Here is a 16339-nt window from a genome sequence, read left to right on the forward strand (position 1 = left end):
GTCATGGTGTTGCCTCCTGCTTCCCATTTCACTTTGCTCTGTGTGGGCAGATGTCACTTGTTTTCTTCTTTCTAAGGTAACCGCAGCCAGTGCTGTGATTCTTGGTTAATGTGCAAGACCCTAAATGTTTCCATTTGCTAAGCCTAATGACTTATACCTGATGCAAATGCAATCCCCAGCAGCGCTGCACCTGCCTGGGAAACTGCATCTTACAGACAGCCTTTGCTTTTCTGCCTCTACCCTTCACGAACCCAAGTATTAAAAGTCAGAGCCTTTGACTGAAACCTGCCAGAAATGATGCCTGCTGCCTTTCGCCTGCCCGAGCCCATTTGTGCCGGTGCCTCCCCGGGGCTTTGGCATCCAGTGCTGGTGCAGCGCAGGGGCTCTGCAGAGGTCAGATGTACCCACCTGCTTCCAGCCGAGCATTTCTACCTCCACGGAGCCTCCAGCCGGGCAAAAACGTTGCTGCCGCAGGAGATCTCAGCTCCGTTGCCTATCTGTGGGCTCGGAGCAGCTTTCTCTAAATAGTTAGCAAAGAGCAGCTTTCCAGCAGAGGACATCCTAGCTGTTGGAGGATGGGCTAAGGGAGGACTCATCCCCATGTGGCAGCAGAAATGAAAGCTAGCTGAGCTGAGGTGGCAACAAAGGCAAGGGAAAGGGCTGTCAAAGGAGTAAGAGAGCACCGTTGAGAAAGGATGCTTGTGGCTGTGTTTCACACTGGGAGCCTGCATGGAGGGTTATCATTTATCAATGGGCTTTAAGAGCCTCCTCTAAGCCCCTCCTTTGGGGAATCAAAGCCACTTCATAATTCACAGGTTTTTGCCTTTATAAGATTTATTTTTCTACCAAACTCTTGTAGGAAGGGGAAATCTAGGACAGGTGGGTAGCTTTAGAAAGTATCAGCCTCTTGAACTGAAAACAAGTTCTCTTTATCTCCTGTTCTAAATCTCTGTAACTTCTCCAGTGACCTCTCTGACAGATCCCCAGGAAGCAAAATAAACACCGGGTTTGGTCTGGTTTATTCTGCAGAACAACTACTTGCAAAATCAATGGTGAGTTGTTTTTCTACTTCTCTGCTGAAGCCAGAAATAGGTCAAGCAGCAAGCCAGTGTTTCTGAGGCAGCCATGAGTGACTGGTGTACGTAGGTGTATTTCAGAGGTGGCCTCTCTCTGGGGTTAATGTTCTCCTGCCTAAAATCCCCGCAGCTTCCTTCTGCTAGAAGGAGGAGGAAGTGAATTGTTTGCAGCAGAGAAATGAAACCACTTGGATTTCCTTGAACAAGGAGGGTAGGTTTTTCAAGAGAAAATGTATGTAGTACATCCTCCTACGAAGCACTGCATCCGTGACACCCAGTTAATTTGGTTACAGCAAGACAGCAATATTCACAGTATTTTAGGTCTACTCTTCAGTAGGCTTGTCCCACTTAATTTCCCTTGGAAAATCCCAGCCCTGGTGATTGGCTTTATTTTCTGCAAATCTTTCAGATCTTTGCTTGTCTCTTTTGAATGTTTGGCAGCATTTTCAGTGACACAGGCTGTAACAAACTGCTGCAAGGGCTTTCACGAGCAGTTGCTGCTTTGGAAAAAAATAGGGGTCTTTGTTCTCTCGCGTGCCATGTACCCTCCTGAGTGTGAAATCAACCCTTCAGAACACACACAGCCAGGGTGCAAGGGTGACAGCCCACAGATCGTTTAGTATTGCTCTTAATTGTTAGGGCAGCAGAGGCACAGTAATTAGACACATGTGATGTTCTATCTCCTATCTACACTGTGGTTTTTCATATCAAACTGGCTTGCCTGAAAGGCTGAGTTCTTGAAGATGAAACCTGGGAGACCCCAGGAGGCTGCCACTGATGTGTGCGGGCTGAGAACTGCTGAAATGTTCCTCTCTGTTTCCTATGAGCGGTCAAGTCAAATAGCACAAGTAATTTGTGGGCTTTCTCCAGCCAAGGTCATAGGGAAGAATTTTTAAAAAAGAAAATGATCAGCCTGTTTTGGAAAATGCAAATGAAAAACCTGCTTTATGACGGCATCAGAATGGGAGCTGCTCAGAGAGGAAAGCGAAGAGCGCCAGACGTGGGAAACTACCTTCCAGAGCTTTCACCCTGGTGACACGTGCCTCTCTGTCACCGTGTCACCAGGGACTATACACTAGTGTAGCTACTGCAACAAGCCCAGCAGAGTCCTTTCCTTGCCAGCTTCCTCACCAGTTCTTCACAAGGGTTCAGGATAGCCCTGCTCGGATAACACCTACTGCGCTCGTGCTTGTTTTCTCTCCTTCTACCTAAAGGTCTCTTTCAACATCTCCTGTGTTGGCTGCTGCAGCCTCTTTCCCTCTTGCATCCTAGTATGCACAAAATCTCCCTCCAATCCAGAGAACACACAGCTAAATTGAGCTTTCTCCGGTGTTACCTTGTAATTTCTCCTTTCTTGGAATTCCTGCATGACCAAGGTCACGCTTCTTTTCAATTTCAAGATCTTTCGTGAGTCTACTCATCTTTGGGTTTTGCTCCTATGTGCTCTCCTGTGATCCAACATCGTCCCTCTTTCTGTTCCTATACAGTATCTCTGATTTTTTTTTTAATTATTATTATTTTTAGATTTTTTCCCCCCTTCCCATTGTACCTGCTATGCTACTCTGTCCTTTAGATACTTCGGTAGCAGTCTCCTGCACCACCTAGAAGTGTCCCTGGACTTCCTCAGATAGGCCAGCTGCAACACTTTCAGGGATTTGGAGCCAGTCCAGCATTAAAGTAGAAGCCAGTCTAGGTAAAGTAAAAATGAACTTGCATTTTTGCAAGCTGAACTAACTTACGGACTCAGGGAACTGTGTTTAATTCCAAACCCTGGAAAAAACGTGCTCTACCTGGTTGCTGAAAGTACTGGAAGCCTCATGATGGAGCATCTTCAAAACTAATTTGCTTTATACACAGGTCTGACATTTATCCAGGCTGAATTGTCTGTGATGCTTCTGGAATTCACTGATCAAATTCAGTGTTGGAGATAAGCCCATTTCTTAGCTCTGTTCATGTTTGGTACAGTCAGTGTAGTATCACTTTCTTTTTTATGGAACCCATAGGCATGACTTTGTATACTATATGCAAAGAAAAGAGCTTTTACCTGCTCTTGTTAATGGTGGTTATTAGGGCAGGCACAAGGTACAGGCAACCAAGACCAAGATTCCATTGTGATGCACAGTGTATGAACACAGAGTGTTACACTAGACCTGCTTTATATTACAGTCTAATTACAGCCTGTCACAGTCAACAAACCATTTTTTCTATAATGGAAACCACACATACTGTGTATTATGCAGTATGCTAAAAGATACTGTGAGAGCTGGAGAAAAAAGCCCCTGACTTCATTTATGATGAATTTTTGTTGGTATGTGTATGTATAATTTATCTATTCAATAAAGAGTAGTTATTCCCATATTGACCTACAGCATTTTAATAAAGGGTAACCATGGACTGACGACCTTCTTCAAACTCCTACTTACAAAGTAACAGATGTTAGGCTATCATGAATAATATTCTGTGAACAGGGTTTTTTCTGTTTTTTTTAGAAATGAGAGATTTATTATTTAAAAAAAAAGGGCGGGGGGTGTCATTTACACCATTTTTCCTTCCTCTACTGTGTGTATTTTGGAGGCACAGCCCAGCAGTTGTGCAGAACAAGGTGTTGGGGCATGAAGGGACAACTAAGGCAGCAGGTTACCACAACTCAATGGGTTACCACACACCAGCAAAACAGGCTGTGTGTACCTCCGTAGCCCATCCCAGCAGTGAAGGAGAGCCCCTTTGGTAAATAATTGTTAGAATTTGGATGATAAAAGTGCCTGCCCTGCCCAGCCTCAGTGTCTCGACAGTGTGTGATCTCCTGCTTTGCTGTTCTCTGCGCTCAATGCAGTACCAACTGTAAAAATAACACTGCTGACAAAGCCTGGGAAGGTGTGGGGGAGTAACAACCACATCGTGTTGTTTTGTCCCTGGGCTTTCCTGGGGAAACTCCTATATGAAGGGTTTTGCTCCTGTTTATTGTTGCTAATTTGATATTTGTATCAGTGCTGTGGTTTGTCCTTTATACCCTGGAATTCTGGGGGGGGGAACAACAAAGGATGCTGTTTGTTTGTGAGCCTAAAGTCTAAGGAACGAGTCTGATGAGAAAGCTTTGATAGCAGTGGAGTGGCTGGGGATAGAGGGAAGGGACTGGGCAAATATCAACAAGGAGAGTATAGATGAGCACTGGGATGCTCTGAAATGCCAAGATTTTGTGTGAGTTTGTAATTTGTTTGTTAACTAAATTAAGCGACTTTGAAGCACAAACACTTGGGCAAAATCAGATCAGCAAAGGAGTCTCCCCGTCACTGCAGCTTTCAGCAAAAGCAAAACAACAAAAACCCCTGGGAGACCCGGGCCTCACATTCATCTTTCCTGTAGCATCTGCAGCCTCAGGGGACTTGCTTGTAACTTGATGCACCAAAGAGATTTGTGCTACAGCTCCCTTTCTCAGCCTGCGCAGCAAGGGAAGCAAGTCAGCTATCAACTCTCTTTTCCCTTGGGACTTCATCCCTCTGAAGTCAAGGGGAGTCTTTGCGTTACCACCAGCTTCACAGACTTTGGAGCAGGCTCTGAAGCTTGTCTTCAACCACCTGAACCCTATTCAAGTTCTAAAGCATAACACTTCTTATTGGTTTCTTGTTTCCTGAGGCTGTGAACAGTCTTATGTGAAAGACAGGGCTCAGGGACTCGAGTCCAAGTCCGCTCCCTGGAGTGCGCGGGGGCTAAGAACAAAGGGGGGGCTGCAGACGTACCTGCCTGCCCCTGACCCCGTGCGAGACCCCTGTGGGGAGCTGGTAAATGAGGTCCTGTGATGCCTCTCGCCCAAGTCAGCGCTAAGTGGCTTTGGCAGCAGCAGTAGGAGCTTATCACTGTTGTCTCCTCAGCTGTCTGCCACCAGAAAAGGAGAAGGTGAGGTGACGATGCTGTTAGGCTGGCATGGGCAAAACGCGGAAGGCAGGGTGAGGGTACGTGAGCGGCACTTTGCTCCATCCCCACAAAACCCCGTGTACCGCGCTGGTTCCAGGTGAGCGTTTCCTCCTCTCCCTGCTGGGGAATTGATGTTAGCCTTTTACCTATGCCCGAGTTGGCTTTTAATTCATGTCTCACTGAGGAGAAAAGAGGAAGCTGAGGTATCACTTCTAAGCATTGGCTGCTGCTGCTTTTTGTAAAATTATTTTTAAGGCGGTAATCATTTTATACAGAGCTAAATCCAGCTCAGCAGCATTAAAAGGAAGACAGTATTTAATGCAAAAGCACAACCTCTGCAGAAAACAAAGACGGTGCGATGCAAGAGACAGACATGGTGGTTGTTCTAGATCAGCATCTTTCCCCTCTGGCCCCAGTATCAGTCAAGAAGCACAGGCCGTTCTCTGCCAATAACTGAGTGAAGTCAAACTAATTGAGAATGATACCTGAACGTGACCATGTAGTGAGAATGATTTCATCTTTTTGGATAGGTAGTGTGAAATGGGAGCTGATGAGCACGAAGCTCTCACAACCATAGGATTCAGCATACAGGCTGATGGTTTAGGTGCTAATTACTCTTCCACTGAGGCAAAAAAGGAGATGATTGTTCTGGGTGGCCTTTAAAAGGAATGGCAGGGCTGTTAGGAAGCTAATAGTCATCACTGTAAGTCACATCTGATTCAGCTTTACTATCACTTGGAAGGAATGCTGGAGAACAGCCTCTCCGAGGAAAGCTTGGAGGTTAGAAAGAGCCACAGAGGGACTCTGAAGTCACTCACTCCCGTGGGGCCAGATTTTTGCTCCAGGAAGATTTTAGTAAGAAAGGTGCTGTGAAGGAGGCCCTTGGCCAAGGCTGGTGGGGCTGCTCCTCAGCATACATAACCGCCGCAGACATACTGAAGACCTTGCTTGGTGGCAGCCACCTCCACGTAGTGCTCCAGGGAGCCATACGAGTAGGAGAGTTACACAGGGATAAAGCAGAACTGAATATATGCGTGAAAATATGCATCATGCAGAACTGAGTATAGGCATACACTGCAGCGCATGCATACACGAGCACAGCATGAGCTGAGACGAGCAGCAGTCGTGCACTGCACAGCTGTCCCAGGCGCTCAGACCAGAGCGTTAGCTGCAGCTCTTGGCCCCTTTGGGGCTGCTGTCCCCCTCGGGGGAGATGCACACTGCTAGTGGGCATGAAGGCAGCGAGACAAGCCCACGCCGAGCACCCCCCTGCAAGCCTCCTGGCTTTCAGGACCTGGTTCTGCTGCCTGACAGATGCCCCGTGATCTCTGTGCTCATCCTGGGTAACGCAAGGGGTGGAAACGGCCGCCCCAAACTCCAGTCCAGCCTTGTTTTCATCAGAGGGTTGTGTTTCTGTCGCTGCTTAAGTGAGCCAGCTCAGCCTCTCTGGACAGAGAAGGAGGGCAGAGACCAGGAAGGCTGGCCAGCTCCTGCCCACTGAGGTCCACCACGGCCTCACCCCAGCGAGGTGCCTCGGTGGCACTGGGGTCTTACTCCACCCTGCAGCTTCTGCTTTTTTCGGGTCGCTCTGGTGCCTGCTCTCCATGTCCCGTTGTCAGACAGATCAAGACACGTTCAGCGCGTTTAGCCCTAGTTTAACGCTTTCCTTGTAGCTGTTTGGTGAGTGCATTTACCTCTGGTGAGAGTATTTGCCTTGGTGTATTTACGTCAGTGATTCGGCTGCTGTGGAAATGGCTACTGTGTTTGCTGTTGGATGTAAAATACTAAGAGCTACTGACCAAAAAAGCTGGGTGGGAAGAAAAATGATAGTTCTTCATTTAATTCAGAGAGGCCCCTTTCCCCTTGTTCTGCTTCCCCCTTTTTGTGCTTTATAGTTGCTGTAGTATTTATGTTATTTTAGATATGTTTGAAAGTACACTATTTTTGCACAGTTCACATAGGAAGATTAATCCATCACGGGGAAGCTCTGGCATGCACTGCAGCCGGTGAAAACCCGTGTGTGAATCCACTTTGGGTCACCCTCTCTGCCTGAAACCGGCTCCTGAGGGACAAGTCCCTTCTTCCCTCTCCGGTACCGGGCTGCCGGGAGAGGGCAGGCGCGCCAAGCCCGGCCCTGCGCAGGCAGCTGCCTGCAGTCGGCTGGAAAATGAGAAACCCTTCACACACTCAGGTAGGAAACGTAAATCCACAAAATAGATAAAAGCAGAAAAGCATAATAGCAAATGACCCGGTGGCACGTCTAACGCCTGCTCATTGAAATTACAGAAGCAGAAAAGTAAGGCAAATTTGCTGCGTTTCCAGGCGTGGACATGAACTAACAACCGATACCCAAATACCTGCCATACTTAGGGATTTTTTTAAAAAATGAATCCAGCATCACAGCTTGAGCCCCTCTTCAAGTGTTTCTAAGTAATATTTCTTTGCTTGCTCCTGGAGCCGACTTGCAGGCTCTCTAGTGCGCACAGGCATGCGAAGAAGACTGATGAAGAAAAACAGGTAGAAAGTAATTTTTTTCTCTCACTTCTCGGATGAACATGGGCAGGTGAGCTGGTACTTCTTGCAGGTGGCCAAGCAGACTGTGGGGGTCGGGGTCAGGGTCTGCAGTCCTGGTATTGCTTCGTAAAATCAGGAGTGGTTTCCTTCGTGCTTTCTCTTGCCAAGCTGCAGCCTGCCAGGTAGCCTGCTGCGGCAGAGGGGAGATCTGGTAAAGGGCTTGCGAGTCCTTCATGTCCCTGCTAGAGTTAAGGCTGTGCGGAGCAGGAGGCTCGGTCAGCCCGGTGTGAGTTTTAAGTCCTTTTCCAGATTTTCTGTATTCGGACTTGAGGCATGTTTTTATCAGGGTGATTTTTAATCATATAAAGCTATAACCTTATATTAGGATAAGCTTGATTACTGAGGCAGGCCCCCCTACCTGCTGCAAGGCAATGAGAGTCACCTGGGAGCCTCTGGGTATGATGCCTTGCTGCGCCCGCTTCAGGATGGGAATGCCTCTAGCTCCTGGCAGAGCTTTCGGTGGGGTTGAAGTGACCTCAGAAACTGAGCAACACATTGCTCCTTTGCAATCAAGTCTTGTGGGCTATGCTGCAGCCTAAAGTGAGCTCGCTGTGTGCTGAAAGAGGTGCAACACCATTAGTCGAGTGCTTTGCCCCAAACAAGTATGATCCGCCACTCATCTGGAGTTATTGTCTCAGGACTGGTGCCATATTATGTGACTACAAGGGTGTCCAGGTGGCAGAGCAGAGCAAGTTCTCCTGTATCTGCCTGCCAAAGGTAGTACGAGACTAGTGTTAAAAGCAGAGACATACCACAGGAGATTAGGTTCCTCGCTCTTATATCTCTCCTCTCATGGGAATTTGAAGACTTTAGAGAAAAGGATATAGTCTTCTGCAAGCTGTGAAGGATATCTGATATAGGTTATCAACCACAGGGCAAGGAAACGGGTTTGAGAGGTCCCAGAGCTGTGGGACCCCAGCTGCGGGGTGTACTGAATTGTTCTGCTGCCCTGTAGGTATGCCCCTGTATTAACCCTGCAGTCTGATGCTCTGCTAGTGCAAGTCCAAATCTAAACGAGTCATCAAATGTCCTGGTTAGGCGCAGAGGGTGGGAGGCAGAAGAAATTAGATGTTTCGTGAGTTTTTAGCACCAGCGTTGGAAACTGAGGATCTAGCGGAGCAAGTGAGCAGGACTGAAGTGCAAATCTACTTAGTAATAAAAATTATTAATACTAAGACATCGTTCCAGTGCTTTGTGATAGAAAAAAATAATTAGCTTCTAGCACAAACAAATGGAAGATCATGGATGATTAAAATTATAATTAAAGCACGGGAATGACACTGGCACCACAGACATCTCTGCAGACTATCTGAACAGTGCGTTAAACGAAGTCAATCATTTCTTCATGGTAATGGCATTTACAGTAACACAATGGGAATGCAAGGCATTTCACTGCAGGCAGCCTGGTGTTTTCAAATATACTTAGCGTTAACATCCAGAAAGAATAGGTATGGTCTGTGTTGAAAAAATGGTTAATGCTACAGTTCAATTTTCAGATGCCAGGCTTTAGTATAATAAGCAGCAGCAAAGAAAATTAAAATGAGGGAGGATGTTGAACAAGGGCTTTAAAAAGAGGATTTGCTATAGAGAGTTTAGAGCAGGATGATTTTGATTATGTTACTGTACTAGATAAAATGAAGCTGGGGGGATTCATAATTATAAACATCTATAATCCATGAAAAATAATTTAAAGATAAGGTGATAGAATATTATTAGCAGCTTCAGGCAAAGCTTTCCTATTTGTGGTCATTATTAGTCACCTTCTTTGGATCTAATTAAAAAAAAAAAGATAAGCTATAGCTCTGTTTCAGCACACAGCAGGCAGAGAAAAACTGAGATTTTCTTTTGCTCTCAAGGGCTAAACTCCCTTCTAACTGGATTTTTTTTTTTTTTTCTAGAAAGGAGGCTTCAAAATTGGGCTACAAATGTGTTAGTAGCCCTGGGAAACTTTAAAAGGTACTAGAAAAGAATAAGGAGTGCTGTTGAGTACCGTCATGTGCCATGCCATGCTCTGTGATATTGTGAGGAGACAATCAGGTGCTCCATTTCCATTTTCTCTTTTAAGGATAAACAGGGGACACTCAAAGATGTGAAAACCAGAAAGAGTTAAACAAATCAAAGAAATACTCAGAATTAATTTGTGTAAATCCTTGCCACAAAATACCACTTTATCAAAGAGGTTGGCACGGTGCAGGAGAGAGCATAAAGTGAAGTTCTTAGTCCTTGCCATCGAGTTGTACCAGGCCCATGATGTGTCTGCCTCTTCTCTAGTATATTTAAGAATTGCCTTTTCTGTTTGGTATTTTTCTGGAAGAACCTGTTACCTTTTCTTTTTTGTCTTATTCCAAGCAGTTGCTACTGTTCACTTAGTTTTGGGTTGTTAATCTGCTCTGTGATATGGAGTTCCCATACTCCAGTTACCTGATTTAAAAAAAACCACCACCACCCAACAGATTAAATTTGTAGACCTTTTCATCTGCTTTTTCATTCACAGGTACAGATCCAACTGATAGTGAGGCTGAGGTAGCAAAGCTTCATTGTTTGTTTGGAAAAACCATGTCTCTCCTGTTCCAGGCTGCTGGGGTTCTTCCCATTTTCCAAACTGGTCTCTGCCAGAGCCTCGGCACAGAGCTGAGAGCTTCCACTGCAGGGCAGAGGTTTGAAATCAGCAGCACCTTCTAAAAAAGTACTGGTTGCCCCCGAGGCTGATTTGGATAGTGCTGGCAGATGTGCAGCAATGCCAGGATCAGTCCACCTCACCGGTCACAGGAATAAATTCGCTACAATATCTACTACTCATCTCTCATTAGCAGGGCATAGAGTGAAGGAGCTGCTTTGCATTGAGCCCTATCCAACAGTGTCATCTGTCAGTATGTCTGTGATACCCCATACAGAGCGAGCCACGAGTACTTTGTTGACACCACAGGAAGGCTAAACTTCTGATTTTGGGTGTACCAAACATTGCTTTGGGCAGGTTGTGGGGCTGGATGCTGATCTCCATTATACCAGTGGAACATTGATTACAGTTGAGTTACTCCAAGCTACAACGGCAGGAACAGATGAGAAACTGGTGAGGTTTTGGCCATGTTTCCAGGCATGTCTACCAGAAATCATAAACAAACCCACAACTAATAGGTCCTTTGCCTTGCATGCCCAGTTATCAGAAAAATACAGAAGACAAGGGCAAGGGACCTTAAAGAAGTTCCTTAAGGATGCTGGTACCTCCTATAAAAGTTTTGCTTGGGCCTTCAGAAGACAGACCTTCCTTGGGGAAAAGAAAAAAAAGCGTTACGGAATCCAGCTGGTTTTAATGCCCTTGAAATCTTCTAGCTGGCTTTTTTAAAGACTAAAGCGATGGAAAAAAAAATAGGTACGGTGCTATACACAGAAAATGGGGAAGACAGCATGAAAGCGCTGCTAGGAGAGTGTTGTTCTCTGTAGAACAACGGTGAAAGAAAATATAGGCAGGAGGAATCTTCAGTTAAGATAGTATAAGGAAGCAAATATTTAAGGAACCAGTAAATCAACTAGATAAGGTTGGAATAAATGTAATTCAAAGAGCAATTTCTTGTTGTAGTATGTTACAAACATCAGAGCGCAAGGCTGCATTTGATGATGGACTATACAGTACAAAGTTGGAAAAGAGGCAGTAGCTCTCTTTAAAGCTCACTGAAGGATAAATAAATCACAAAGGTTATTGTATCATACTGTCAGTGAGGTTTTTAATAAGTAGGTACAATTATTTTAGGCATGAAGAAAATATAAGAACTATCTGCCCCCAAGGGCTGTTATTTTCTCAACAAATGTGCTGGCAGAGAAAGTCAAGCAGAGACATAAATATAATAGGATGGGAAACTATGTGCTGGGAAAAAGGAGTTTGTGATGCTGTTAAAAGTGCCCAGTACAGAGAAGCAGATCCCAGTGGAAGACTTTCATAGAGGGGAAAACACCTCCAAGTTTTACATATGGCAATGAAAATAGGATACAAGGCATAAAGCTAGGCATCAGTAAATTCATACAAAACATCAGACTTACACGGCATTAGAAATATGCTTAGGACAATCTCTGCATTGGGTTGGTGCTGGGATGGGAGGTGTTAAGTCCCACTTGCATATGTGAGGGCCAGTTTAGAAAGCCTTTGCTCTTACTGGTGAGCCTTTAATGCTCATCATGGCATTGAAACCAGTCTCTGTCTGGGGTGAATAAAGGCTCCATGTGTTCAATTTCAGGCCAAGTCTGATGATGCAGAAGAAGTTTTTCCCAAGTAATGACTCCTTGAATAAGGACTGGAGGATTAGAAGCATTAAAGAATATCCCTATCAGCAATATGAGTACCAATAGAGGGTTTTTTAGTAGATTACCAAAGGAAGAATAACATTTATTTCTCTCTTAGGGAAAGTAAACGTAAAGCAATGGAGAAATGTCTGAAGTATAGAAAGATAAATGTGGCAGATCAAGCTTTCACACTTAGATTCAAATGGTATGGGTAAGTGGGAGGATAAATTAAACGTACAACTTGAATTTTAAAATAGTCCTAGTGACTTAGGAACATGCCACCTAAGTGCAGTCTAATGATACACTGGAGAGGGCAGTCCATGTAGCTTATTTACACTGTGCACAGCAATTTCCAGTCTCACACCAAGCTTGTTCCTGGCCTACTGATGAGAGCCCTAAATTCTCTTGGTTATTACTGTTCTCCATGTCTGTAGCTATTTCGGTTAGGTTTTAATTTGCAATTTTTTTATTTTTTTAAACCTGAGCACTGCATCTGGAGGGAGGAGATTTGTGGAGGTGCTTTTTTTTTTTCTTTTTTTAAAATTTCTTAGACGAGCAGTGCTAAACTCTGTAGCAGCCCCGCGATGTCAGGTGTGGGTACTGGGGGGTACCACCACTGCCCATGCATGGACCAAACACTGCTGTTTCTCTTTGTTTCAGGGCTAGTTTGTAGAGCCTGGCAGCGGCAGGCATTTAAGCCTGTGAGTTGAGCATACTTACAGTTTGAGGAAAAAAACCCTCCTCTGTCTATCCTTTAGAAAAGAAAATCGCTGTGGTTACTGTAGTAACCGTGATCTCATCTGCCAGCAGACACCGACTCCTGAACAGTTGTAAAGTGTTGCACATGTATGACTATAGCAAATAGGGCTTGGATAACATTTTCAAAGTCATCTAGGCTATCCCTTTGCCCCAGGGCATGACTGGCTTTACCTTCACCAGGCAGGTGTTTGTCTAACTCAGTTTTTAAAATCTCTAGTGATGGGGAAGGGAATGTTTTTCCTTGTCACAGCTGTTGCCTGTTTCATAGCCTGCAGTGTGAAATGGATGGCATTTCCACACAATTTTTATATTCACTGGTGTAATTGTTGCTCATGTCTCTGGTTGTTTAATAGATTGCACTAATGACCAGCCATTTGGGTTGTGATCTTTGTCGTCTTCCTTTTAATGCTGTGGGAGTCGGAATACAATCATGTAACACTTGGGAGGTGGTGAAGAGCAGAGCTATCCTCTGACTTTCCATGGCTGGAGAGCACCTGGGCAGACTCAAAATAAGCCTTTTTCTATCTAGTCTGTTGGGCTGTATTCCTTATTTATAGAATTGACTCTCTCCCAAGCTTGAAGTAGTATCAAATCGTTCTTGTTTGTGATTCAGTTCCTTCATTTTGGCTTTTAAATTTGCTGTTACCACTAAATAATAAATCCAGGATAACACCGGGTTATGAGACTATTTAGGTCTTGAGGAAGAAAGAAATGGCCACCTAAGTAATTGCTGACCAGAAGGTTTAACAAGTTTATCAGATGAAACAAGTCAGAGGCCATAATCCCTGAAGAAAAGAGGATGGTTGTTTTAACTGAGTTGATACCTGCAGCACAAGCGATTCACTCGTTCAAACAGTTTAGCTTTCCATTAACGGCATGCTTTATTTTCAGCTAAGGGACTCCCAATTTTCAGGCATTACAGCAAGCAAACTAGTAACAGCAGAAGAAATACCATTTCAGTGAAAGCTCTCCAGTCCCGTGATAATTTTTTGTCTGTTTTATTTATTGGTTTGAGGTTGTGCGTCCTCCTTTCACACCCCACTCCTGACAGTACCTCGGTCCATCGCCCCAAGGAGCAGGTCGGATGCAGATGCCACCCTATCGCATCCTGCAGCAAGACAGAGACAAGGAGGTTATTTAGCTGCCTCACAGTGCTTTTCTATCTCATGCTTTGCTCCATTCAGGTGGTTACAAATGCTTTTGCAGGCTTTCAGCTTTTAATATATTAATACAAAGTATTAATACAAATATTATATGGAGGGGTTTTTTTTCTTTAGCTCTTAAAGTTCTTTTTTGGTTTTGCCGATTTCCACTTTAGATTTTTCCCAGGTAAGCTCTGTTGTGTTTGTTTTGCCTGGGCTGTGCTTTCGTTTCCTGAAGGACAGGTATAAAGTTCAAAGTGATGTATGAACTTTGCCATTTGGCATAAGGCTCGTCTCCCCTGCCTCCTGTTCCTCTCCCTCCACTCCGCTCTCATTTCTGGATAGAAACGAGATCAGCTTCAAGACTTGGTATAGTTTCTTGTGCAGCCTCCACGCTGAGTTTAAGGATTTTAATAGTTGCATGGATGCCACTAAGAGCTCCCTTCCTAGCCCCCCAGAAACTCTGCTGCTTTTCCCATCCTGCCTATTTCTCTAGTCCTTATTGACATTTTTGTGTCAGAAGCTAAGCTAATTCCTTCTTGAAGATATGGAAATTTAATGATCACTCAGTGAGGGTAACTGGGTTTCGTCACGGACCTATTTCCATCCACCAAGCTGAATACCATTTGAGACCTGCGGCTTGCAGGCAGTGCTTGGAAGAGCCCAAAGAGGCTGGAGGCACCGTCATAAAGCACCAAAATGAGATTCACTCACGAAAAGGCAGACAGGGAAAACAGCTGAAGCCATCATCCTTCACGGGAGGGAGACCGCTAGACCTCTGCAGTGGAGAGGAAGGGACGGGTGTGGGGAAGGGAGGCAGGAGGTAAGGCCCAGGTCAGGCACCACAGTCTGAAATCAGCAGTCTGGCCAAGGAACTCCAGAACCAGGAAAGGCGTTTGAGTGCAAAGCCCTTCAGCCCCACACCAAGCCACTGCTCCCACCAGACAACCCAGCAGAGTGGCCCTGTTATGCCTTTGCCCGTCTGGGAGGGATGGTCCTCTTCCCAAGTGAAGGGGTGGCCAGGGGAACATGAGTCTCCACCAGCTGAAGCCTCCCGCCCATGTTGTGGTGGGCTCTTTGCAAGGCAAAATCCCCACCTGCAGATCTGACTCCCTCAGTCGTTTGGCTGGGTGACTGGATCGCCAGGCTTAATTCAATTTTTGGCCTGTCAAGATTTGAGTGATTTGATCAATGCAATTCTCCAGAGACAAAAAGAAGCCATTATTCCCGCTTCCTGCTGTATTTGACTTTGATAAAACAACAGATTAGTTATCACTGAGGTAAAGGCATCAGTTGACTGGAGTTTTCAGCTGGAGTATTGTGTGTTTAAATGATAATAGGGCTACGTGAACACACAGCACCTTTTTGTTAGAGGTGCCTCCTACTTAATGAAGTGTTACATAAAAACTAAATTGTCCCCAGATAGTTTTAGTCGGGAGCATTTGGGTAATACACAGAACAACAGCTTATTAAAATGGAAGAAGCAAAGAAAAAAAAAAATGATGAAAGGGATCCTTGATTCAAAACGATATTGCTTGCCTCACAGCATTGACATTTGTGTCAATACTGTATTAGTGATAATCAAATTTCTCATTGTCTGCTGCAATGTAACCAACTCCTCAGGTATAAAACTCCATTAATCATGGAGGCGTGCTCTCTGTGTCTGTGTTGGTGGGAAGATAAATTAGGTGGTGCTTTGCAGATCTGCTGAAAGAGAGGAGGGCATGCATTGAGTATCGATGGAGAAGGACAAGCAAAATCTACTCCTAGATCTTTTTCCTTGACCTTTTCTCTGTGCCAAGCCAAAGAATGGTTCAGAGACTGTGTATTTCTATGCTTAAGGCAACAGGTTGTGGGGGGTGAGTTTCTGTAACTCTGCAGGTTGTACAGGCGTTTTCACCAGCTTAAAATGGGAGTAATGCTACTAAATTTCATAGTTGTCTTGGTACTGATAGAAACTGCAGTGCTGTCAGCAGATTTTGGAGACCTAAGTCTGCCACAGCTCCGCCACAGACCTGCTGCATGATGATGTTGGGTAGGTCACTTCATTTTGCCCTACCTCGTTTCCCCTGTCTGAAGTGCAGGTAACAGTACTCCCTGCATCCAGAAGGCACAGTGTATGCCATGTTAATGTTCATGAGATAGATCCAAAGAAAGGACTTATGGGCATGTTCTTTAAAATATTTGGGTTTCTGAAGCCATGTGAGACGAGGATGTGCTGCACAGGTCAGATGCCAGCTGGCCGGACGGTGGGGCATTGAGGCTCTGCACCCCATCTCTGGTTTTTTCTTCATGGCTCTAGGTACACGCTTGGAGACGCCACTTGCTGTGCGTGCAGTCAGCAGGCTGCTCTGTAAATAGACGTGCAGTTTTGCTGCAGCCGGGATTATACCCGTGGGGAAACTTCACTCCAGGGACCTTTCTTCCCAGTAACCCCCTGTCGTTTTCTAGAGCCTGTTCTTCTCATCCCAGTGACTCACTTCCATGTGTGCTTCAGCCCCAGACATTGTGTGGTTTATCTGAAGGGGCTGTATGTTTGAGGAGGTGATTTCAGGTATGAGAGCATTTAAATGGGTGGGGTTTACTCGAGGGATCGGTTTT

The sequence above is a fragment of the Harpia harpyja genome, chromosome 7 (assembly GCF_026419915.1).
Source record: "Harpia harpyja isolate bHarHar1 chromosome 7, bHarHar1 primary haplotype, whole genome shotgun sequence".
Taxonomy (NCBI): Eukaryota; Metazoa; Chordata; class Aves; order Accipitriformes; family Accipitridae; genus Harpia; species Harpia harpyja.